Source organism: Coturnix japonica, chromosome 33 (assembly GCF_054131305.1).
Source record: "Coturnix japonica strain WE chromosome 33, WE-NBRP24, whole genome shotgun sequence".
Lineage (NCBI taxonomy): Eukaryota > Metazoa > Chordata > Aves > Galliformes > Phasianidae > Coturnix > Coturnix japonica.
This window is the reverse complement of record NC_140695.1, coordinates 2941550-2966310: the sequence shown is the minus strand read 5'-3', so window position 1 is coordinate 2966310 and position 24761 is coordinate 2941550. Positions and strand designations below refer to the sequence as shown.

The 24761-nt window shown below is 45.5% G+C and overlaps 2 long non-coding RNA genes across 4 annotated transcripts; both read right to left on the bottom strand.

The window, feature by feature from the left end:
• Window positions 1-2703: 2703 nt before the first annotated feature.
• On the bottom strand, window positions 2704-7259 carry LOC146755390 (uncharacterized). Its single transcript, XR_014938131.1, has 6 exons — window positions 6334-7259; window positions 5926-6068; window positions 5245-5443; window positions 4404-4540; window positions 3817-4155; window positions 2704-3176 (listed from the first exon to the last, which is right to left on the bottom strand). It is a non-coding gene; the product is annotated as an uncharacterized LOC146755390 (long non-coding RNA).
• A 7551-nt stretch (window positions 7260-14810) lies between these two features.
• On the bottom strand, window positions 14811-24603 carry LOC146755389 (uncharacterized). 3 transcript variants are annotated; one of them, XR_014938165.1, is made up of 4 exons: window positions 24443-24603; window positions 21692-21851; window positions 21227-21333; window positions 14811-20781 (listed from the first exon to the last, which is right to left on the bottom strand). It is a non-coding gene; the product is annotated as an uncharacterized LOC146755389 (long non-coding RNA). The 3 variants fall into 3 exon arrangements; XR_014938166.1 differs by having other exon boundaries at window positions 14811-20778; XR_014938164.1 differs by having other exon boundaries at window positions 14811-21333.
• Between the last annotated feature and the right edge of the window lie 158 nt (window positions 24604-24761).

Below are 24761 nucleotides of genomic sequence, written 5' to 3'. Positions count from 1 at the left end.
AAAGGGAAGGTCCACTGACAGTGACACAGGGCAACTGTTTGCATCCAGCAGCCATCCTGTGCAGGCAGAGCAGCTCCAAGCTGAGATTCCCAACTCTACTGAAGTTGTGCTCTCTAGTCAAAAACGTGTGCCTACCTCAAAGCCACGCTTGCCTCTCCACCAGGGGCTCAGCCTGTTGATATGTCCTCATATCAACAATGCTCACCAGATCTCCGACCTGCAAGAGATTGAAACATCAATCCCAGATTCAGCAAATCTGGTAGGAAAACAAAGCAGAAAGGACTGCCCTCTTATATGCACAACAACAAGGAACGCCTGGAACTGCTTACCTCCAGAGAGAGCTCATCTGGCCCCTGGGTGACGTGGCTCTTAATAACATGGGCTGCCGCAAATGCTGGTACGTTTAAAGATGACATAGCACGCACCAGCTGCGGCTTCTGCATGTTATCAGCCTGCAAAACAGAGAACAGGCCGTGGTCAGGAGCTGAGGACAAACCACGAGGATTTCAAGGTGAGGAGCACATCTGCAGAGAAAGCTGCAGCAAATGCGCTCCGTCCTTCTCAGGAGCACTTCAGAAGGAGCTGCACGTCTCATAGCTCTGGAGCAGCACTTCTTCCCCACCCTTCACTACTCCAAGCAGCTCCAACAAACTTCTCAGAAGAAATCCAGGCCAGCACAGACCTGGCAGACCAGAACCAAGTGCAGCTTGTGTGACGGCAGTGCCCACTCCTTGCTTCCACCCTGCTCCAGCAGGTTAAGGAGTCTGAGCCTCACTGGCCTTTGACAACTCAAGACTTTCATCATCTCATGCCAACATTTCTCACTAAGATACACCTAAGGCATTGAATTCTCTTCTCACTACCTCCTCCCAGTCCTCCCCTAGGAACAGAAACCATTCAGATTCTACAGCAAACTACAGCATCTACCCTGCAAGAGCACACTGAACCACCTGCAACAATGAAACATGGTTTTGGAGAGTGGGTCTGAAAACACACCTTTAGACAGCTGTCTCCCTGTAGCCAAAAGGAAACCAAGCAGCAAAAGAAGAGTCCAGCCTGAAACATGCCCATGCTACTAGCCCAGGTTTTTCACAGTCAATGCAGAATCCATCCTGTTCTTGAGGTAACAAATGACCAGTGGGTCTCCCCTTGCTCCACCCCTTCTCCTTCAAAGCCAGAAAAAGAAAGAATGAACAAGCAGAAGAAACCCAGACGTACCTTTCCACACACAAAGCAGAAAGTGGAACAGCAGTTGTCTCCTTCCTGAGACATGGTGGGGAGCATCCAAGAGGAAGCCCAAGTTCTTTGCTTCTCTCCACAGGGACTTCAAGCACTCTTGGCAAGAGCTGCTTTGGTTCTTTCTTCAACTGCTTCCATCACCAGAATCTCCTTTGGAAAAGGAACCCGAGAGAAAGAATCAGCAAATGAAAAAGAATGAGGAATAACCACTTTCCCAGCATTCTTCTGACATGCAATTAAGACTCTTGACTCGGGCAAGGTCTTAAAATCAGCTGGTTACAAGAACTGTCCCAAAATATATCCAGCTTCTGTACAGCTGCCGTTATTTCTGACAGCATGTGTAATCACAGAATCATAGAATGGCCCGGGTTGGAAGGGACCTCAAGGATCATGAAGATCAATCACCTCCCTGTCCCTGCTGGCCATCCCCTCTTCTGATGGAGCCCAGAGGACCATTTGCTCTCTGAGCTGCAAGAGCACGCTGATGGCTCACGTTCTGTTTTTCATCCACCAGGACCCCCAGGTCCTTCTCTGCGGGGCTTCTCTTAAGGACTGCTCCTCCCAGGCTGTAGAAATGCCTGGGATTCCTCCAGCCCAAGTGCAAAACCTTGCACTTTGCTGTGTTGAACCTCATTAGATTCACCTAGGCCAAACTCTCGGTTGAGCTCCCTCTGAATGGCATCCCTTCCTTCCACTGCGTCAGCCGCACCACTCAGCAAACAGCAGAGGGTGCACGCGATTGCATCATTGGTATCACTGATAACCATGTAAAAAAGCACTGGTCCCAAGACAGATTCCTGGATGACACCACTTGTTATCGGCCTCCACCTGGACATCGAACCACGAATCACCACCCTCTGTCTGTGGCCTTTCAACCAATCCCTTATCCACCAGGTGGTCCACCTGTCAAATCCACATCCCTCCAGTTTAGAGATAAGGATGAGATCTTGCTCAAGTCCAGGTCAATGACATCTGTTCCTTCCTTTTGTCCACAAATGCCATCACTCCATCATAGAAGGCCACCAGACTGGTTCGGCATGGCCTTCCCCTGCTAAAGCCACGCTGGCTGTCTTGGATCACATGCTCATTCCTTATGTGATCAAGCATGTCTTTGAGGCGGATCTGTTCTTCACCATCTTCATCACAGTTACACATTTGAATCAAATAATTGGTGTTCCTGTCACGAAGAAAACCTCTTTGTCTTCTACTCCTGCTGCACTTCTGTGCTTTCACCAGAAGCAAAGGGAGAGGCCACCTCCTAGATCCAAATTTTAAGAAACCAACACCCAATAGGTGTCATCTGAAGTAAAATAGCAGAGAAATTAAGATGACTCTTCTGCATCCAGCTTGGATCACTCCCTCACTCAGGCACACCACCATCAGATCAAGGAGATGCTGCCTTCAGCTTTGAGACTGAATGGGAAATCACAGCTTGAACCTCTGATTAATCAGCTGAGGCAAGTGTTGGGTCAGCTGCGGGAGCACAGGTGAGAGTAATCTAGCTGTGCTCCCAGAAGGGGTGGACCTTGACTCCACCTCCTCTGAGACCTCATTTAAAGGCTGACCACCACTGAGGCAGCATCTCTTGGAGATTGCTCCCCAGTTGAGACTGCCTCAGCTTTCTGGTCAAAACATCGACATTGGTGAGTTTTCCTTTGCTAACAACCTTTGACTATTTACCACCATCTTGGTTAACATCTTTTTATTAGCCACCCTTACAGAGACCATAAGGGTTTGGGCTTCCAAACTCTCAGCAAGCATTTGGATCAGCCAGCTTCCTGCTGGGGAGCCCCCTGCATCACTGCTGCCTATTCTGGTACCGGACCCGCAGATGCTTCAGAGCTCATTAGCATGGACTTCCTTCCTCCCCTCAGCAGCTGCTCCTGCACTCACCTTCATTCCTACTCAGATACCGGCCGCTTCCAGCACCAGCTGACCTGCAAGACACAGAAAGGAAAGGTGGGAGTCATGCAAACGCACAAGCCCAAGGCTGCGTCACCACCACGTATGGCAGCCTTGGGAAGTCAGCTGCAACTACAGCCTTTGTCAGAATGGAAACAGGTACCATCAATTCAGTGTGACTTCTGAACTCATTGCCACCATCAGAAACAGGCACTGAAATTGCTCACTTCACTGCAGCTGGTTACCTCCAAATTCTTTTACTTTTAGGAAAATGCGGACACGGAATTGAAGGACACTAGAAAAGTGACATCTACTTCCCCGTAGGTGGTTAAACTTGGAAGCAGGACTTGAGCAAGAAAAGTTTCTCAGCTCAGAATCACAGAATTATCAAGGTTGGAAAAGACCTAGAAGATCATCTGGTCCAACCATTGCCAATACTTCCCGGATAAATCATATTCCATACAGCACATCCGAACGTTTCTTGAACACTCCCATTGTCGGTGACTCCACCACCTCCCTGGGCAGTTCATTCCAGTGCCTGACTACCCTTTCTGAGAAGTAATATTTCCTAATGTCCAGCCTGAATCTTCCCTGGCGCAGCTTAAAACCATTCCCTCTAGTTCTCTCACTGATTACTCGAGAGAAGAGGCCAACCCCCAGCTCACTACAACCTACCTTCAGGAAGTTATAGAGAGTTATAAGGTTTCCCCTGAGCCTTTTCTTCTCCATGCTGAACAATCCTAGTTCCCTCAGCTGCTCCTCGTAAGTTTTGTGCTCCAGACCACTCACTACCTTCGTAGCTGAAGACGTTCCAGAACCGCAAGGTTTTCTTGCATGGAGGGGCTCAAAACTGAATAGGTCAGACCTCCTTCTCTCCATCATTGCTGTCACGTGGAAGGCTGTCCTTGAAACTGCAGTGACTCATGCATCCTAACTGCACTCCATTGATGGAAGCACACCAGGCATCATCGCTACTTGCCGGTGGGTTCCTGTGCTGGCAAGGGATAGATTCACCTGAAAGAGTAGATACACAGCAGTTAGTGTAAACTTTCACTATCCAAGGAGGCAAAGGCTTGGTGCTGCCTGTCAAGCAGGCTTCAAGCAGCTTGCGAGACTCATTTGGGAAAGACAGGAGTCAACCAAAGAAGTCAGGCACGGGCTCGAATGCAGGAATACAGAAAGAGGTACAAGCCCACTGAAAGCATGAATTCTACCTGTGTTGCTGACAAGCAGCTTTTTGAAAGCTGGATTTTCACCCTTACCTGTCAGGACCACGACTTCTGCTTCCCTGGCACTGCTCTGCAGTTGGCATTTGGCCACAGGGGATGGTTTGCCCAGGAATAAGCAGGAACGCCAACTGCCAGCTGGTGATTCCTTCCTCTTTCTGGGAGAACATGGTCTGGAGAGACAAAACAGCATGTTGTCAGTCGTGGTGCAGGGTGAGTGACAAGCTGCACCGAGCCCTTGATGACAGTTGCCTGCTCCTGGCAATGCCTGGTTTCTGCTGAAACACAGCTTAGAAAAGCCCTCTGTTTCAAAGATTCATTCAGAGATGCTTCCATTCCTACAGCTTAGCCCCCAAAAGTCCTGCTGGCTACATTCCTCTCAACCATTTTGAGCAAGATGCAGAGCATGTGAGCAAAGGCTCAGCAGCAGGAAAGGACAGGAGCTGGCAGGCGTAACTGCTTTCTGAGGAACTGGGCAGCCATAAGGGAAGCTCAAAAGCATCTCTGACTCTTACGTTAACACCTCCTCGGCCTCAGCTCACTGCCATCTTTAATTTCTAGTGCCAGCAAGTCTGACCAACAGCTCTTCTTACAGGAGAAGTGCAATTGGTTTCAGGTGCGTGGCCCTGAAATCTGGAAAACCCCAGCGTTTCCAGGTACAGGCAGCACAGACCAAGATAGACACTAGCGTGGCTTTCTGCATCTTGTGACTGCCTGCCCAACCAGGAAGGAAATGCACCCTTGTGTGGCTCCTCTGAGCCAGTAGGGCAACTGTTTTTTAGTTGAGTGCTTGGAGATACAATGGACAAAAAATAAACCAATAGAAATCACCTGAACAATGATGATAGGGGCTGGAAAGGAATTCCTCTTTCTTTACCTTTCAGATGGAAAATCAATGATTGCGTCGAAGTTCCTCAGTACAGCTGCAGGCCCTTCCTCCACTTGTATCTTGCTGCTCTGTGTTGCAACAGGAGAGCTGCTCTGGCCTCTCCTCTCAGCCTGTGCCTCCTGCACGGTGAGCAGCTTTGTGGATGGAGAGACCCACACAGACTTGGGCCCAGGCAGAGAACTGTGCCCTGCAAGGGAAAAACACAGGTGAGACGGCAGAGGAAGCAACAGCACAGCCATCCCAGTACTGCATATCTCTCAGAATTGCTCATCCGAGCCACTGGAAGTAGAGGAGCTCAAAATAACCGTGTGCTCAGTGGTATGCTCGTGGCAAAGGACACAGCCACAATTAAGAGCAGCTCACTGTATCAAAAACAGGTAAACAAAAATCCTAGAAAAACTAGGGGGCTGGGATTCCAGAAAGCTTTGCTGCCACATTTCAATCAAGCTTCACCTGCTGGCAAAAAATCTTAACAGCAGTGATGGTTTTCTCCAAGTAAGGCTTGTGTTTGGACACACTAAGGATCCAGGAATGGGGCACCATATTCTAACCTAAGCCCAGAAGCCTGCTGTCTCCTCGACAGTAATAGAATTTTCAAAGGTCTTGGAGAAGACCTGGATTGGATCAAGGTGCCAGATCAAGATCAAGCTAATGGAGGAAGACACTCACCTGCTCACTCTCCCACGACTGGTGTGGATTCGGAGCAGAAGATGACATCTGTGTGGCTGATGAGGAATTCCACCACAGCTGACTGAGTCTGCAGCTCCATGCAGGCAGCTTCAATGGCGCAGGAAGATTGGCTCTGCTGGGATCTGAAGAAAAGGCAGATCTTACAAGTCATTTCCCCAAGGTCATTTCCCCAAGTCTGAATTTCTGAAGCCAAAAACTGTCAGGTTGGGCTCTGGAGACTTCCGCAGTGGGCAAACAGCGATGCCACTGACGAAATTATCCTGGATGATCAGGGACACAGCTGTCCCAGCTAAACAAGTGAGTAGAAACTGTCATCTAGAAATTGTGCCCCTGGGGTTGGGGGAGAGCAGAACTAAGCATCGTGTTGAAATGGAAAAAGAAGTTTACCTTAAGAGGTTTGGAGCCCACTCTATCGCTAAGTTCTTCACGTGCATGTTTATCACCGAGCAGATCCCAGCCAGAGACACCAAGTGTCTTATTAAGTCCCATGGGGACAGTGCACTGGTGGTCAGCACTGAGGCAGACTTGATGACTTCCAAGAGGCATCTGGGGAACACAGAATCACAGAATGACCCGGGTTGGAAGGGACCTCAAGGATCATGAAGCTCCACTCCCTGCCTGGCAGGGCCACCTATCTTCCACATTTACTAGGCTGCCCAGGGCCACATCTAACCTGGCCTTGAACACCTCTACAGATGGGGGATCCACAACGTACCTGGGCAGCCTGTTCCAGGACCTCAGCACTCTCCTAGTAAAGAATCTCCCCCTACCACCCAACGTAAATCTTCCGTCTTTCAAATTAAAACCATTTCCCCTTGTCTTGCTATTATCAGCCCTTTCAAAGAGTTAACACCCCTCCTGATTATACACACAGCCTGTGCCATCAAGGCCAAGCAGTGCAAGCTCTGGGGGGCTTTACAGCCTGATTGCGCAGTGCAGCTCCTCGCAGCAGGCATTTGACTCCAAGTCCCCTTTGCTATTAACCCCATACTATCAATAGCAGGGGAACAGCAAAGGAAAGGGAATTCTCACAACCATTGTGAATAGCTTAAATAAGCACCTCCTGGCACCACCACAAGTGCCATCAAGTGAGAGGCAGGATGTGGCAAAGACATGCCTCATGGGGCTAACAGAAAGAAGACCTCAGAGCTGGGGCAATGCTGCAACCACTAGCCAGGACGCCCAGGGAACAGGTACGTGTCATTTCCAAGACACTGCCCTGAGCTTACCGAGAATTTGGCATAGAGATGCTTAGTCAGCAGAGGGCTCGGGAGCTCCCTGAAATACATCTTGCACAGGGAGCTCACGCTGTGAATGTCTCAGACGCTGAGCTTGGGAACCTGCTCTGAATCGAATTCAAGGCTGCAGAGAAGGACACAGAATTGGGCAGAGGGCTTTGGGAAAGACGAAAACAAGTCCAAAGCCACACAAAATACAGTCAAGAAAAGGAAGGACCTCTGCAGAGCCTTCCATATGGTCTCACATCACAGCGAGAAGCAGGAGAGCTCTTGTGGCACAAAGCTTGGGGCAGGAGAAATCAAGGCTGCCTCTAAGATAGTGCTTGCAAAGAGACTTGTGCTCTAGAAACCTCATACCTTCAGTGTTCTTCTTTGGACACATCTCAGGATTTCAGTGTCCTTCTTGCAGTGAGGGGCCAAGAACTGAACACAAAACTCAAAACACAACTCCCTGCTCCTGCGGGCTCCAACCTTCTGCATTCCAATTCCAATCTAAACCATTCCTGCTATGGTATTACTTGAATCCTCATTTAAGGCTGGACCTCAACAGGTCAACACATCAGAAATAACACAGTGTGTATCTGGAAGACGTGTCTCAAAGCCCAGAAAATCCAACTCAAAATCAAACTCTACCCTTGGTAGATTTACATCACGCTCTTTTCCTTGTGTGTGAGCAATACTTGCTCTTTTCAGATGGTACTATGAGCATGTGGCATCCCAAACACATAGTTAGCATCCGTCCATATCATTAAGGCTCACGTCAAGGCAGTTATTTCAGCCTTCTGAGGTGAAGTCCCCACGGCTGATGGTTGTGCTTCCATTCCCTGCTCAGTAGCAGTTACTGCATGTCCTGCCTTACAGCCTCCTTGTCTCACAAAACTGCAGCTGCTGGTAAACCAGGCGTCTTCTGCATCTTCTAAGGGTTCGTCCTTCAGCTCCGACCGACCGACTGCAATGTGCAGCTTCAGTTGTTTCAAAGCAGTCATGTCATCCTGGTTCTCCACCAGGGGAGTTCCGCTAAGGAAAGATACTGGGCTGGCAATAGTAGTTACAATTATTTCTATATCACCCTGCTCCACCAGGATGGCCTGGTATTTCGGGAATCTTTGGGGTGAGAGCCAATGTCCACCTTTTGCCTCCAATACAGTAAACACTGCATGAGATATTAAAACTGGTATTCTTTGGCCCACTGTAGATTTATAGGCTTCCTGAATATTGAGCACCAGTGCACCCTCGCTATCCCTTACTCACTTCAAGCTGTTTGAAGTTTACCATCAGTCCGTAGCTGTGTATCCATGGTCGGCACCCTCCTGTCATTCCTGGCAACGTATGGAGTTCCTTGGCAGTTTGCAGCTCAGGGGTTGAGCAGATGGCTTCTTTCTTGGCAGTCCTTAAGGTTCAAAGTCCAGCTGTCATCTCCTATCCCAAATATGTCACTTGCTGCTGAGTTAGTTGTGCTTTCTGTCAACCAAGAAACTCAGCAAACTCTCAGTCTATTGTACACAGTCCTTTTGTTTTGGTGGCATCCACATGCTCCAGTAAAGTTCCACCCTAGGATGGAGGATCCCAGGTCTCAGGCTCACGAGTTGACCAGTTCTCAACAATCATTCAGCTGTTCTCACAACCCTGGGTAACACTGTCCAGGTTCACTGAGTCTCTTCTCCCTCTATTAGGGAGAACAGATACACGCAAGTACTCGTATGCTATCATGAGGAATTCAGTAGGTTACATTTAATATAGAAGCATGTTGCAATCAAAAGCACGCTTAAATAAAAGCATACCCTTTTCTTTCACTCAAAATAATAGACCAGAAAAAAATAAAAACAAAACCCTCATCATGAATGTTAAAGAAATTATCTACTAGATCTCGATGGGAAGTAGATGCACATGCTAGATTTAGGAGCACAGCACTTGTCTCATTATCTGAATGCATCTCAAGGCATGCTCCTTGTGAAACTGTGAGAACTTCTATCATTAATAGACGAGTACCGTGCCCTGATAGATGGTTAAACTGCTTGCAGTGCACTGTCAGATGTACAGGCTGGCAGCTGTATGTGCTGTGACCAAATAAACCCCACACTGAAACCTTTCAGAATATCAGGACCTACAAGGATTGCATTCATATTTAAAGTAAAAAATTCCTAAGCTACACATGTTCTAGGTTTTCATTTGTTAGATACAACATACCTTTGGAAGTAGGCGCCTGAAAGGGTATGCCTTCTACTTGCTTCTCTGTCTGACTCTTTGAAAAGAGCAGGAGCAGGAAATGCAAAGGGCAGCTCATTTCTTAACGCTTACTCTGCATCAACATTCTCTGTGTTTGCACGCTGCTTAGATGCCACTTTTCTTGTCACTGGAGTTGACAGTGTGAATTCCATATCACCCAGTTGAGTATCATGCCTCGAATGCTGCCAGAGATAGAACAAAAGGTTTTCTGATCACAGCCGGAGAAGTTACTGTCAAAGAAATTCTAACAGCTGAGAAGGTCAGACACAATGCTTATAAAAACATCATACACTACTTGTCTATTGAACAAAAGAGTTAAAACCTCTGATTCTTTCCTAGAATAAGTGCGTTTCTTATAGACTCTCAAATGCCATTTTTTATTTGTTCATGTCAATTCCCCATTTACGATTAACCCTCACCAGCTTATCTAAACATAACTATGAATTATCACTTGGTTTGGCTGCAAAATTTCAATCACTTCACTGTGGATTTTCTTGTCCAACACAGTAAGACTGAATTTCTTTCGGTACCTTTAAAGGTCTGTGTACCTTTAGCCTAACTCCAGAATCTTATGAACTGTGCCTCATCACTTCCCATTGTGTTTTAAAATCCTCACTGACTCCTTTACTTGTTCCCTTGCTTGCTGTTTCTGTGCAAACCAAACACTGGAGTTAGGGTTCTCATTAAACCAACCATGGCCTACAGGTAGAAGGCACCAAAATTTATGCTTAACATACTTCTTTGCTCAATCTGTATCTCCCTTTGGTCAAGGTCCACTAGATACTTAAATATGGAGTAAGCACTAGATACAATGAGAAGCAGATTTCTGGATTAAGTGCTGTATTTTTTCTGTAAGAAACTAGCACTACATCTTCACACACCTGCTTTGTTCTCTGAGTATTTAGATCGAGTGGAGATTCTTCAAACACTGAAGCTACATCAGAAAATTCCATGGATCCAAACACATCTGGCACATGGCTGCAGTCTGGCACATCTTCATATGCCAGAGCCTTTTCAGACAGAAATGTTCCATTGAGATTCTTTTGCAGAATTAAAAGGAAGATTTCATCAGAAGATTTCATCACTAAAATCTAAATAAGATTGCTTTGCAAGTTCCAAACTATGGCTAACAGCTAATGGAAGCCAATAGGCCAGCAGCACCAACCTTTATATTATGTTCTTAATACTGTAATTGTGGGTTTGACATTCATATCAAGAGCAGAAGGGAAATTACTCTTAGAGATTCAAGTCATCTTTCACAGCCTGTGTCAACAAGAGCAGCACCTCACAGCCTTTGGTTTGAAGACCCAGACCACAAGGCAGCTAATGATTTTACACAGAAATCCAGAGTTCAAGTCATTGTTTACTTTAGGGCTGCAATTCTACCGAAAGCCTTCAAGTTCATCACACTGAATTATCACTGGCACAACACATAACTCCACGTTACATATGTGATCACAAGCAACCTGGCAACTTCAGACAATTCCAAAGCACTCCACGTGTACTTGGCTACTAAAGTACAGAGAAAGGAATTAACATCAGAATTAGCTGCAGTCAAAACCATGTAAGAATCCAAGTCTCCAGGAAACAAGGAAAGCAAATCCTCTCCAGGACTGTGTTCTAAAAGGAAACAGATCAGAAAGGTGAGTTCTTCCCCCCTTTGACCACCTAATCATGTAACATCCATGTCATTTCTAAGTATGCTGCCCAGACCAAGACTGAGGATGCTTCAGAAGAAGACCTTCCCTGCTAAGCCAAACAGAACAAGTAAGGTAGCAAAATATGTAGAGCCAAACGAGGAAAGGTGCTCTAAGAAGGTAAGCATCACAAGAGACCAACAGGAATGCTTACACAATCCAAACAATGCACAATGTCTGTTCCACAAGCTGCCAAGAGGAATGTGTGCAGTACTCACAGCGCACCATGTACATTGCTTACTGCAGTCAAACTACTTCGTAGGACCAGCCCAACTTCCTAAAACATTTTAATGAGCAGTCCGAACTGTCTGGATCAGCACGGTTCACTTGGAAGGGACCTTCATAGATAAACCTGAAGAGGTGTGGCGACTGCACTATCTAAACCTTAAAGCATATAGGACCTTAAAGCATAAGCTTAAAGCATAGAAGCATGACCAGCAGGTCGAGGGAGGTGGTGCTGCCCCTCCACACTCCTCTCATTGAAACCCCATCTGGAGCACTGCACGCAGTTCTGGAGCCCTCAACACAAGAAGGACTTGGAGATGTTCAGGCAGGTCCAGAGGAGGGCCATGAAGGTGATCAGAGAGGGCTGAAAGCACCTCTGCTATGTGCACAGGCTGAGAGAGATGGGGCTCTGCAGCCTGGAGAAGACTCCAAGGAGACCTTAGAGTGGCCTTCCAGTATCTGAAGAGGGCCTACAGGGAAGGCTGGGGAGGGACTTTTTATAAGGGCAGGTAGCAACAGAATGAGGGGAAATGGCTTTACATGGGAAGAAGGTAGATTAGGATTGGATATTAGGAAGAAATGCTTTACTGTGGGTGTGGTGAGACACTGGAGCAGGTTGCCCAGCAAGGCTCCAATATGATTGCTTTGCAAGTTCCAAACTATGGCTAACAGCTAATGGAAGTCACAGAATCACAGAATCACAGAATCGTAGGGGTTGGAAGGGACCTCTAGAGATCATCGAGTCCAACCCCTCTGCCAATGCAGGCTCCCTACACCATGTCACACAGGTAGGTGTCCAGGCGGGTCTTAAATATCTCCAGAGAAGGAGACTCCACCACCTCCCTGGGCAGCCTGTTCCAGTGCTCCGTCACCCTCACTGTAAAGAAGTTCTTCCGCACATTTGTGCGGAACTTCCTATGCTGTACTTTCATCCCATTACCTCTAGTCCTATCCCCACGCACTACTGAAAAGAGACCAGACTCACCACTATGGCTCCCACACCTCAGGTATTTATAAACCTGGATCAAGTCCCCTCTCAGCCTTCTTTTCTCAAGGCTAAACAGACGCAGTTCCCTAAGTCTCTCCTCATAGGGGAGATGCTCCAGGCCCTTCACCATCTTAGTGGCCCTCCGCTGGACTCTTTCCAAGAGATCCCTGCCTTTTTGTACTGGGGAGCCCAGAACTGGAAACAATATTCCAGATGAGGCCTCACCACGGCAGAGTAGAGGGGGAGGATCACCTCCTTCGACCTGCTGGACACGCTCTTTTTAATACACCCCAGTATGCCATTGGCTTTTTTGGCTACAAGGGCACACTGCTGGCTCATGGTTAATCTGTTGTCCACCAGGACGCCCAGGTCCCTCTCAGCAGAGCTCCTCTCCAGCAGCTCTTCCCGCCAGCCTGTACTGGTGCATGCAATTATTTCTACCCAGGTGCAAGACTCTACACTTGCTTTTGTTAAACCTCATCCGGTTTCTTACTGCCCAGTCCTCAGTCCAGCAGAAAAAACTTTTATATTATGTTCTTAATATTCTAATTGTGGATTTGACGTTCATATCAAGAGCAGAAGGGAAATTACTCTTAGAGCTCAAGTCATCTTTCACAGCCTGTGTCAACAAGAGCAGCACCTCATAGCCTTTGGTTTGAAGAGCCGGACCACAAGCTAGGTAATGATTTTACACAGAATTCCAGAGTTCATGTCATTGTTTATGTTAGGGCTGCAATTCTACTGAAAGCCTTCCAGTTCATCATACTTCATTATCAATGGCACCACAGATACCTCACAAAGAAGCATTATGACATCACAAAGGGGCATTATGATGTCAGAAAGGGCATTATGACATCACAAAGGAGCATTATGACATCACAAAGGGGCATTATGACGTTACAAAGGAGCATTATGACATCGCAAAGAAGCATTATGACATCACAAAGGGGCATTATGACGTCAGAAAGGGCATTATAACATCACAAAGGAGCATTATGACATCACAAAGGAGCATTATGACGTCACAAAGGAGCATTATGACGTCACAAAGGAGCATTATGACGTCACAAAGGAGCACTGTGACATCACAAAGGGCATTACGACGTCAGAAAGGGCATTACGACGTCACAAAGGGCATTACGTCATCACAAAGGGCATTATGACGTCACAAAGGGCATTATGACGTCACAAAGGGCATTATGACGTCACAATTTGGAATTATGACATCAGAAAGGCTCATTATGACATCAGAAAGGGGCATTATGACGTCAGAAAGGGGTGTTATGACGTCAGAAAGGGGTGTTATGACATCACAAAGGGGTGTTATGACGTCACAAAGGGGCATTATCACGTCACAAAGGGGCATTATCACGTCACAAAGGGGCATTATGATGTCTCAAATGGCATTATGATGTCACAAAGGGCATTATGACGTCACAAAAGGGCATTAAGACTAAGAGTAAAGGTTGGAACAGCTTGTAGAATAGACCAATCTTCATCACTTCATCCTCCCATAAGAAAAGAGCAGCTGTAAAAAAGGACACAACTTGCAGGCTTCTACCTCCTTACCTTTCACTTCTAGAATTCTAAAACTAACTGAGAAGTATTAATACGCTGAGTATGGCCTAAGTAAGGCATATTTTCTATTCATTCTACTCCCAATCTCTTGGCCTCTTCATCTTGTACAACACTTTGCCACAGAACTGGGCAGTTCTGGGACACACAGCAGCAGAGGGGATTGTCTTAATCACCTTCCTCCCTATCTCTTTCTCTGCTCTTCAGAACATCCCATGCCTGCTTTCAGCTTCTGCTCACTGACACAGATCAGGTGATGAGGTGCGCAAAGATGAACAAAATCTATATAGAAGTTCCTTAGTAAAAATATTCCACAGCCACATTTTCACCTCGCTACCACTACATTAAAAAGGAGAATCCAATTAGTGGTGTGGGTCATTAATGTTGTTCCAGGGGGAACTGTGGCTGTTCCATGCCCACAGGGTAGAAGACAGACAGTCTTCCTCTAAGCCACATAAACAGCTGCTTAGTGCTCCCAAAGCGAGTATCAGCTCTTCTGTTGAAACAAAGTGTCAAATCTAGGCAAGAAAGAACCGAGGAACTGAAGGAACAAAAAGGGTCCTTGAACACCAGTCCCATGGTTGCAAGTCACTATGCAAACATATTGAACCCAAAAGAACATCTGTCCTGCAGGCAACCAAAACCTGAGTTCCTTTTACTTAAGACCCACTGTGAAACATCAAAACACATACACATGTGATAGTCAAACCACTGGCTGCCTTTTCATGACACAGAACAGTACTCCTGGCTTCCTGATGGAAGGTTGGGAACATGCAGCCAAAGGGACAGGATCAAAGGCCTCCCTGAAATCTAGAAAGACTACATCCTTTTCCTTCATACACTGAGTCGGTGGCCTTATCATAGAACAAGATTTGATGACCATGACTTGCGGAATCAAACTCTATAATCCAGAGATGGGTTATAAAGCAGGTATGTTTATTCCAGCGTTGCGCAGCGCCGGGTGCAAGGGGGATAGCTCCACCAAACTTGCACACCGTAAAGAGAAAAGTGTGTTACAGATATAGGTTAAGCTAATACATAATCAATAGTCTCCTCCTCAGTTTGATTACATATTCATTACATTCCCTATGGCCCCGTTCCCCGCGACCCCATTCCCTCATTCCCCCTGACCCCATTCCCCGTGACCCTTGCCGATGTTTTGGGGTGAAATTCTTCTTCTGTTTTCTTCTTGGTGTTATCTGCTGTTATTGTTCTCCCATGTCGGCATCATCTTGCCCGGGGGGGGGGGATCTAATCCTTCTTGTCAGAGGTCTCCGGACAGTTTCTTCTTATCTTTATTGCCCTCTTCTCTGGCTTTATTTTGACTAAGTGTCTGCAATTCCCCCTTTCCCTGCACTTTAAAATGTACAGTTACCCTTTGTCTTGGTTTCTGTGAAGTTCCCCTTTCCCTTTCTATAGCAAAGTGTTACCTTACCACCATTTTGAGGCTTTGCTCACTCTTCAATTCCCCCCTTTTCTTTAATCTAGCAGGCTTTTACCTGCTAGATTCTTAATGGGTCTCAAAATAGGCTCCGCTCTCTACCTTTTTGTCTCAGCTCATGTCTCTTCCAAACCTCGTATTCCCTTCCAGTACCTTGGTACAGACACAAAAGACATCTTATAACAACACAAGTAAAACACACCAAGAGTAGCAAGGTGATGCAGGCTAAGAAAAGCTGTTTTAGTCATCCTAAATTTGGCAAGTAGTAAGTTTATCCCATGATCCAGAGAAAACTATTCCCCAATCGGTGTTATCCCTGCCTACTCCATGTTGCAGTGCATCTTTGGATAAACAGGATATCTCCTTTTGGATTGTCCATCAAGCATCTGCAGCAGCATCCTCAATTGTTTCTAAGGTTACAGAAATTTTCATACAATGGTACCCCCCCTTTTCTTGGGAGTTCTGTGAACTCAATTTGCTGTTGTTGCCCTGGAAGGCCCTCTCCCATGAGGCCCACTTGTGCCCTGTTCCTGGTACTGGGACTGTACTTTGTAGTGTTGGTTTGCTCAATATGTTCTCTTATCTTCCCTTATAACCAATTTCCATAAAATACTAAAGGGCATAATAATGTGTCCATTTGGGCATGCACACATCTGTCAGCTTGCTCTCTTCCTTTCTAAATTATTAATTGGACTCCTGTTCTCTTTAGAATATTTTACAGGTTTTGACTTGGCTTCAGAGATTTTAAGTTTACCGTCTGGAATTGAAGCCCTCTTCAACTGCCTGTTCTGCCACCTGATCTATCATCTTATTTTCTGTTTCCTGTACAGTGTTACATTTCTGATGTCTTTTACAACATATAATAACCATTGGTAGATTTAAATCAGGCTGTTTTTCTTGTGTGTGAGCAATCCTTGCTCTTTTCAGATGGTACTATGAGCGTGTGGCACATATTTAGCATCTGTCCATATGATTAAAGCTCTTGTCAAGGCAGTTATTTCAGCCTTCTGAGGGGAAGTCCCCACAGCTGGTGGTTGTGCTTCGATTACCTGGTCAGTAGCAGTTACTGCATGTCCTGCCTTACAGTCTCCTTGTCTCATAAAACTGCAGTTGCTGGTAACCAGGTGTCTTCTGCATCTTCTAAGGGTTCGTCCTTCAGGTTCGACTGACCGGCTGGAATGTGCAGCTTCAGTTGATTCAAAGCAGTCATGTAATACTGGTTCTCCGGGAGTTCCGCTAAGGAAAGATACTGGGTTGACAATATTAGTCACAATTATTTCTACATCATCTTGCTCTACCAGGATGGCCTGGTATTTCAGGAATCTTTGGGGTGAGAGCCAATGAACTAATGTCCCCCTTTTGCCTCCAATACAGTAAACACTGTATGAGATATTAAAACTGGTGTCCTTTGGCCCAGTGTAGATTTATAGGCTTCTTGAATATTGAACACCAGTGCAGCCACTGCCCTCAGGCACCATCCTTTACTCACTTCAAGCTGTTTGAGGTTTACCATCAGTCCGTAGCTGTGTATCCATGGTCAGCACCCTCCTGTCATTCCTGGGAACGTATGGAGTTCCTTGGCAGTTTGCAGCTCAGGGGCTTAGCAGATGGCTTCTTTCTAGGCAGTCCTTAAGGTTCAAAGTCCAGCTGTAATTTCTGAGTTATTTGTGCTTTCTGTAAACCAAAAAACTCAGCAAACTCTCAGTCTATTGTACACAGTCCTTTTGTTGCTGTGGCATCCACACGCTCCAGTAAAGTTCCACCCTAGGATGGAGGATCCCAGGTCTCAGGCTCATGAGTTGACCAGTTCTCAAAAATCATTAAGCTGTTCTCACAACCCTGGGTAACACTGTCCAGGTTAACTGAGTCTCTTCTCCCTCTATTAGGGTTTTCCTATTCAAAGGCAAATAACCTTAGGCTTCCTTTAGCCAAACCAGGCAGAAGAGACATCCCTCAAATCCAGAAGGTAAACTCCACCTATTCATTCCTTAACTTGGTTGATAAAGTGCATGGATTTTCCATCACTGAGTGTATCCATTCAACAATTCCATTACTTGTCCTCATGTCTTCTACCAAACTAAAGCACTTGCTATCCGAAAATTTAGCAAATTGGCAAAATTGGAGTTTTGTACTTGGATTCCCATTCAATTAGTAATTCAAACTCAAAAAATTATCTATTATTTCTTTTGTCCTTCTACAGTCACATATCCTCAAAGGGCACCACTTTACCCTGAGTGGGTGAGCTCTTGCTTTTAACTTGTATTTAGGGCTTAATTTTTGGCCCTGATGCCCACACCCCTAAGTGTGTCTTATTTGAGATTGCTGTGGCTCCTGGGGGTATAACATTGTTTTTCCCAGTTTGTGTTAATAGTCAGACTTACAATTCTTAATCAGCCAATATTGTTTGACCCTTAGCTCCAGTTTTATTAAATTTCTTGCCAGGGTAACCTGACAGGTACAAGAATTCCTGTATTCCTACTTGTTTCCTTAGCTTATATTTAATTAATTCCAAAGGTAAGCCTTTTCTTGTTGGGCAGTAGCACCTACTAATGTTACAAAACCAACTATGGGTAGTAAGAAGCTCCCATATCCATCAGAAAATGAACTACTTTATCCTGCTTCCTTAGCTGCAGTTTCATCGGTGTATCTGCTAGGGTTAACTTCCCAAGTTCTCATTGTTCAGTTCTGCAATCAGAGACAATTCCTTCTCACTCAGCTTGGTCGGATTTCTCTACCAGTGTCCCATTGCAGTTTGCACACTGTTTTCATTCCCGCGGGGCAGAGCCCTCCCTGGGCTCTTCAAGCCTCCCTCCCCCCCTTTCCTCGTGGGGGATCTTCTGGGTCCTATGGCCCTACTCTAGCACCACAACAGTAACAGCTGTTATTATTTTCAGTTTCCTGAACATCTCTGATTCTCAATCAGGTGTTTGTTTTGTTTTCTTCTTATTGTACACCTCTCTTCAGACCTGACATCCCTGTTTTTATCTTTGCCTTCCTCAACCTGTGTCCTTCCCAAACTTTCTCACTTTCCAAACTCTAATCATTACATTTCACCTCCTCTCCAGAACCTTCCAGTGCTGCCCAGATTTCAGATTTCCCACATCTCTGCACATGAAGGCTATTCTCACTTCCAATGCCCTGTCCTCTCCACCTCCCCCTTTGCAGTTTACAGCAGCAGTCTCTGACCCTGGCTCCCTCTCCCACTCTGAGAGTTCTGATTGCAGGGGAACGGTGCGGGGGGGGGGTTGTTCTCATGCCAGCACAGATAAACTCACTTTCTCTTTAACCCTTTTTCCTCTGTACACTATTCCACTATTTGTACCCTCAGTTACACTTCCACATACCCTCAACTATACTTCCGTATGCCATTAACAACTACACTTTCTTATACCAGCAAAACAGTTTGTCCCATTCCCTTCAAAACCCACAAATCAAGCAACACAGTTCTTCAGTTTCCATAAACACCCTTACTACCTTATAACTTTCCCTTAGCAATCCATATCGTTCAGTTATAAACCTCTCGCCACAGAGCCAGCACTGACTGACCCACCTCCCTTACACCTCTTCGCAGGCAGAACACAGTATCACATAAATGGCTTGATACTCATTCCACACAGACATCCCTCTATATGTTCATTGTCCCTGTCTTCTAGCTTATACATCAACCACCACTGATTACAATATTTAATCAGGATTTTTTTTTTTTTTTTGGCTCAGGGTTCCTCCTGGTTCCCCAGCGATATCTCGCCAATGTGCCAGTATACACCCCAGGGGTGAGTGCGCAGGGACCTCTTTGCTCTGTGATTTTCCCATCGTAACTTAATATAAACCACCATATTCTTTTATAAGTAAAACCACTTCTGACACAACAGCATTGTTATGACTTATGACCACATACTTTACAACAACCAGTAATTAATAATACAAAATAAACATGTATTAAAACAAAGACAAACAAGTATTGGAGACAACTTTCGCTTCGTCCGTCCCCGGCCGTTTCCCTCGTGGGAGGACGGAACCGCGGGCCGGGACTCCGCACTCGCCCCGCAGCTGTGCTGCGTCTCACTCACACCACACTCACACGACAATTCAAGCACAATTACATTATATCATTTGTTAAGCTTAACCAAAGATGTTAAGAACACCGGTGCTAGTTGTTGACTTAGGTCACCTATATAAACAGCACTGTACGATACCAATTATCCCAGGATTACCCAAATCACCCTGTACCAGAGAGCAGACAAGCTCTGCCCAATTAGCAATCACCTGAATGTGAGCAATAGCTCTTTTACCATGCGTACAACTTACTGGCCCCTTTGTAGGCACTCCATAGGGAGTCCTAACCCAGCCGGCAACCTAACCTAACCCGTGAGCTCACATCCCTGGGGGGGAGCACGCCGACTCCACTGTGCCCTGCGTAGGACGTCTCCTCACGACTTACGGGTCCCCCATTTCACATACCTGGTCCGCCGATAGATGGTTCTTGTCTGCTCCTGCAGTGATCAGATGAGGGAGGGGAGTCCTTCCGAGAAATCTCGGGGCGCGCCAAAGGCGTCCCCCTTCTCAGCTGGTCCTGCAGCCGAACAGAGAGGGTCCCATCTGGGGTGCCAAACTGACTTGCGGAATCAAACTCTATAATCCAGAGATGGGTTATAAAGCAGGTATGTTTATTCCAGCGTTGCGCAGCGCCGGGTGCAAGGGCGATAGCTCCACCAAACTTGCACACCGTAAAGAGAAAAGTGTGTTACAGATATAGGTTAAGCTAATACATAATCAATAGTCTCCTCCTCAGTTTGATTACATATTCATTACATTCCCTATGGCCCCGTTCCCCGCGACCCCATTCCCTCATTCCCCCTGACCCCATTCCCCGTGACCCTTGCCGATGTTTTGGGGTGAAATTCTTCTTCTGTTTTCTTCTTGGTGTTATCTGCTGTTATTGTTCTCCCATGTCGGCATCATCTTGCCCGGGGGGGGGGATCTAATCCTTCTTGTCAGAGGTCTCCGGACAGTTTCTTCTTATCTTTATTGCCCTCTTCTCTGGCTTTATTTTGACTAAGTGTCTGCAATTCCCCCTTTCCCTGCACTTTAAAATGTACAGTTACCCTTTGTCTTGGTTTCTGTGAAGTTCCCCTTTCCCTTTCTATAGCAAAGTGTTACCTTACCACCATTTTGAGGCTTTGCTCACTCTTCAACCAAGACCGGTTGCACACATGCTCCCTCACCGATGTTTAGGCCACCAGACTGTTTACCCGGGCAGAGCTTCAGCACACAGAGGCATTTTGACCAGAACCTTGTGCTGAACTCTAAAACTTACCCCCAGGCTTCCTGACTGTGTGGTACTGGCACGTCCTGTTTGGGATGGAATTCTCAAGGGAATGTGCTTGCCACGAGCCTTCTTAGACTGAAGCAAGAGATAGGTTGCCACAACTGGTCGTAATTCTGCTAGAAAACAAGAGGATGTAGATCTCTTCAGAAACATTGTCAGTACAAAGAAAATTTCTGCATGTCTGCCATATTTTCCCCTTGATGTGCAACCTTCACGTCTGATCACATTAGGGTAGTTTCAGGCCTCAGCTGATTCACACAATATGTCTGAGATAAAGAAGCAGACTATTCTCATTTTTGCTTGAAAGTTAGTGTATTGTACAATTGCTGGAAGTGAAAACTAAAGCTGGTGCCAGAATCTCTCTACTGAAGTGAATGGCAAAGCTCCTACTAATTCAGTTTGCACAGCATTTCAGCTGGACTCCCATTTCTGGGGGCAAGTTCCAGCCCAGCTCCAAGGAGCATCGACATTCAGCTGGATTTTCAGCAGCTTTTTGACTACTATGAGAACCGTGGGTACAATGCTTGACAGACTCAGTGTAGTATAATAAGCTTGAATTACTTATCAGGCATTAGAAGTCCTTTGAGTTAAGACTGTGAAAATATCACAGACGTGAACGGAAGAACGTTTTTCCCTTGTAGGTCGATTGTTCTCTTTATTCCCTGTACCTAAAAAAGAAGTAACAGTGACTCCACAAACGATCTCGCCTAGATAAACTTATATTTTATATCTAGTCTTACTAAGGTTATATGGAAATCTTAACAATCCTTCAAATTCTACCACTTTCTATTTAATAGAAAGACAACTCAATTGCAAGAGACAACTTTCAGATTCAGTTTAATGCCAGAGTACCCATCATGTTTTAAATCTCTTCTACACCTTGGAATGTCATTATTGACATTTATACAGCATCTCTAGCAGCACTCAGTTCAGCTTTTCCCATTTATTTTCAAAAGTTACTGGAATTAATTCATTTTCTGAAGTATTTGTGAACTGTAATTCCCCAAATTTGCTTGGTTGTCTTACCTGACGTGTTGATATTTTCCACCTATTAGTGAAATATTTCAAAGCAGGGAGTTAAGCCAGCATGTGACATCTGCTGTTCATCCATCAGTTTCTGTTTTGAGTCTGCCTGGACTTCCAGAGATTCATAAGGATTTCAGCATGGTAGAATATAACAGAAAGGCTGAGAAAACACAATTAAAGGAGAAAAAAGGAATAAATGTGAACTTCAGAAATGTAGTTATTAGGTAGACTATGAAGTTCTGCAGTGGTACCTTACCTCTGAAAGGTGTGAAATATTTCATGTTTGAGAATAAGTGAGTGTTAGAGTCTGTTAATACAGTAAGGTTATTTACTGTAGTAGCGGGCTTAAATACAGAGAATTACTGACATACGTTTATTACGTCTGACGTTAATGCTGATCTACTCTCTCTTCTCTTGTTGTGAAACACAGAAAGCTGTTACACAGTCTTCATCAAGGTGTCCCAGCTGCACGAATAAGACCTATACTGAGGAAACAGCTTTCAAGTCATCTCACAGCCCAATCTCACTGTGGTAGTGTTCTGCTGTGCAGCAGTCAATAATTAGCCATGATTTCAGATGTTTTTTAAATAGTTAGTGTTATGGCTACATATTACAAGGAGTAAACAGGAAGAGTCATCCAACTTCAGCAACTAGTCCCTCTGTGGCAACAGGTCCTGAGTTCTGAATTCAAGTACAAAAGCCTGTCAGCAGATGAGACCTTTTACTAGAGCAGAAGTGACGCTTCTATCTCTTCTTGATTCCTAGTTCCATGGCATGCACAGCATGCTGTGCTGCATGCACAGCACAGCTGTTCTTCAGAGCAACAGTGGCACCCAGTGACCAACAGCAGCCATTGTCTGCAAATACACAGCAACTTCCCAGGATCTGCAGCAACAATCTCCCCACATACTCCACTTCACACAGACACTATGACCCTGATTAGACTCAAGCAGCAGACTGAAAACAAGTCAGAGTTTTATATTTCAAGATCTATAATGTGTGAAATTCAGTTACACAACAGTGCCGAGGTGCCTGCGTTTCAAGCAACTTTCAGATCACAACCATGTAAAATAAAAACAAATTCAGTGAAGAAATAGCAAGCCTGTAACTTAATACCCATGAGATTATCAATTTTTATACTGCATTCTGATTAAGTTCTCCGAAAGGAAACACAACTAACTGTTGAATTCTGAAGGCAATCTGTGGGGTCCTACATTACCTCCTGATTCTGGAAGAGGAAATTCTAATAGCAAATGCAGAACTTTGCTCTTCGTAGACATGAGAAGGGCTGGCATTTAGGAACATTCATTTCAGGGAAATCAAATGATGTGTCTGTATTTTTACTACAGATAGTATAGGGAGCAGCCAGTTGAAGAACCAGATACAAAAAATCCAGCCCATTGGCAAGAAAATACTTCTCCTTAAATTCTGTATGCTATCATGGTACAGAATTAGGCTACAGTGCCACATAGGCCAACCAAGCGTAGAACCAAATCCACAAAATACTGGTAGACAAAGCAGCAAAAAGAGGGACAATATTCAGCAGACAGGCCTTTCTACCCACAGCTCAGCATGTTCTGCCATCCGAAAAGCAAGGCCTCTTGTCAAGCTCAGCTATTTCCCTTCTCAGTGTATTCTAGCACCACTGATACCCACTGGTATCCTCCTGTAGAGTGCCATCATATTGTCATCATCCAAAGGGAAAACCCACACAGCAGAGCATACAGCACTACACACATGCTCCAAATATCCGCCTGAAAAACAAAAAGACAAGCTTACAAACCTGAAGCACCTCAAATGGCTTCCTGACAGACTGGATTGTCTGCCCTTGCCAAAGCCCACATATAGCCCATGAAAAGCTGGCTCTTTCCCTCAGGAAAAAAAGCCTTATCGTCCCAGAGAAAGCATATAACCCTCATTCAATTGCCCTTCCACTCAGCTTAGAGCACTACTAAAACCAGCATCTTCACCTTAGCTCATCACACTGCTGCAGTTCCTTTTACAAGGATTTCACTGGCAAAAATGAAATCAAAGCCGTCACAAGGGATTTAGCACAGTTACGTGTTACTGGCTACGAGAGCTGTCAGCACAGTCACCTGTCAGGCTTTGCTGCTGTTCTATTTATGTAGAGGCACAACAAGGTTCAGACACCTCACGGTGTAATTCTCACTTTGACTGTAAAGAAAAAGGAGGCTTGAAAAGCAGCGTGTGGAAAACAAAGAAACAAGAATTAGAACAACAGTGGGGCCATGGCACTTGTAGGAATTGCTCCGCCTTTAACAGCGATTCAAGAAGGATGAGGGCATTCCAAACCAGACCAGTTTGGACAGATTAACAACTGCAAGTAGTGGGTTCCAAAATTCCAGACATGAAATCAAAGCTGGAAAAACTCTTTGCATTTACATCTCTCAATTTTTAGTACATTGTGCATTACAGTGCAAACAAGTCTTCACATACAACTTGGAAGCTAAAGACAAGTCTGACAAAACAGACTGCACAGAAATGATGGATAATTAACAGAGCAAATTGCTCTTTCAAACACTTAGTAATAGAAAGAGATCTCTGAAGTTGCTGTTCTGTAGAGCCCCAAAGCAGTCGCTTGAGGCCGCTCAGGATTAGCCAGAGACAAACCAGCCAGCTGTGTGAACTGAGACCAATTGCACTTTTCTAGTCTGTGGCCACTGACAGCTTCTGAGAGCTACCAAGCAATGCAACCTAGCAGAATTCAGAAGGGAAACCAAGAGAGCCTACCTGAGCTCCACTGCCTTTAAATGCTCTGTGGAGAGGGAAGGGAAAGAGGGGAAAACAAACACCGCTCTACATCCCTCTGAGCCAATAGACGCTTTTCCCTGGATTAGCTCTGGTGCTGCATAAGCTGGGCTTCCACAGCATGTGTTCAGGCGGTAATCAAGGCCTGCCTGGAATAACACAAAAAATAGAAACGTTTGCTTTAACAGAGTTTATGTCTTCTGGTCATAACACTTCAGAAGCCTCAGAGGCTTCTTCTCCTGTGTATATCTTCATTCATCTTATATTTTGCTTTCATTCAATGTGACCTCTCTAGGCAAAT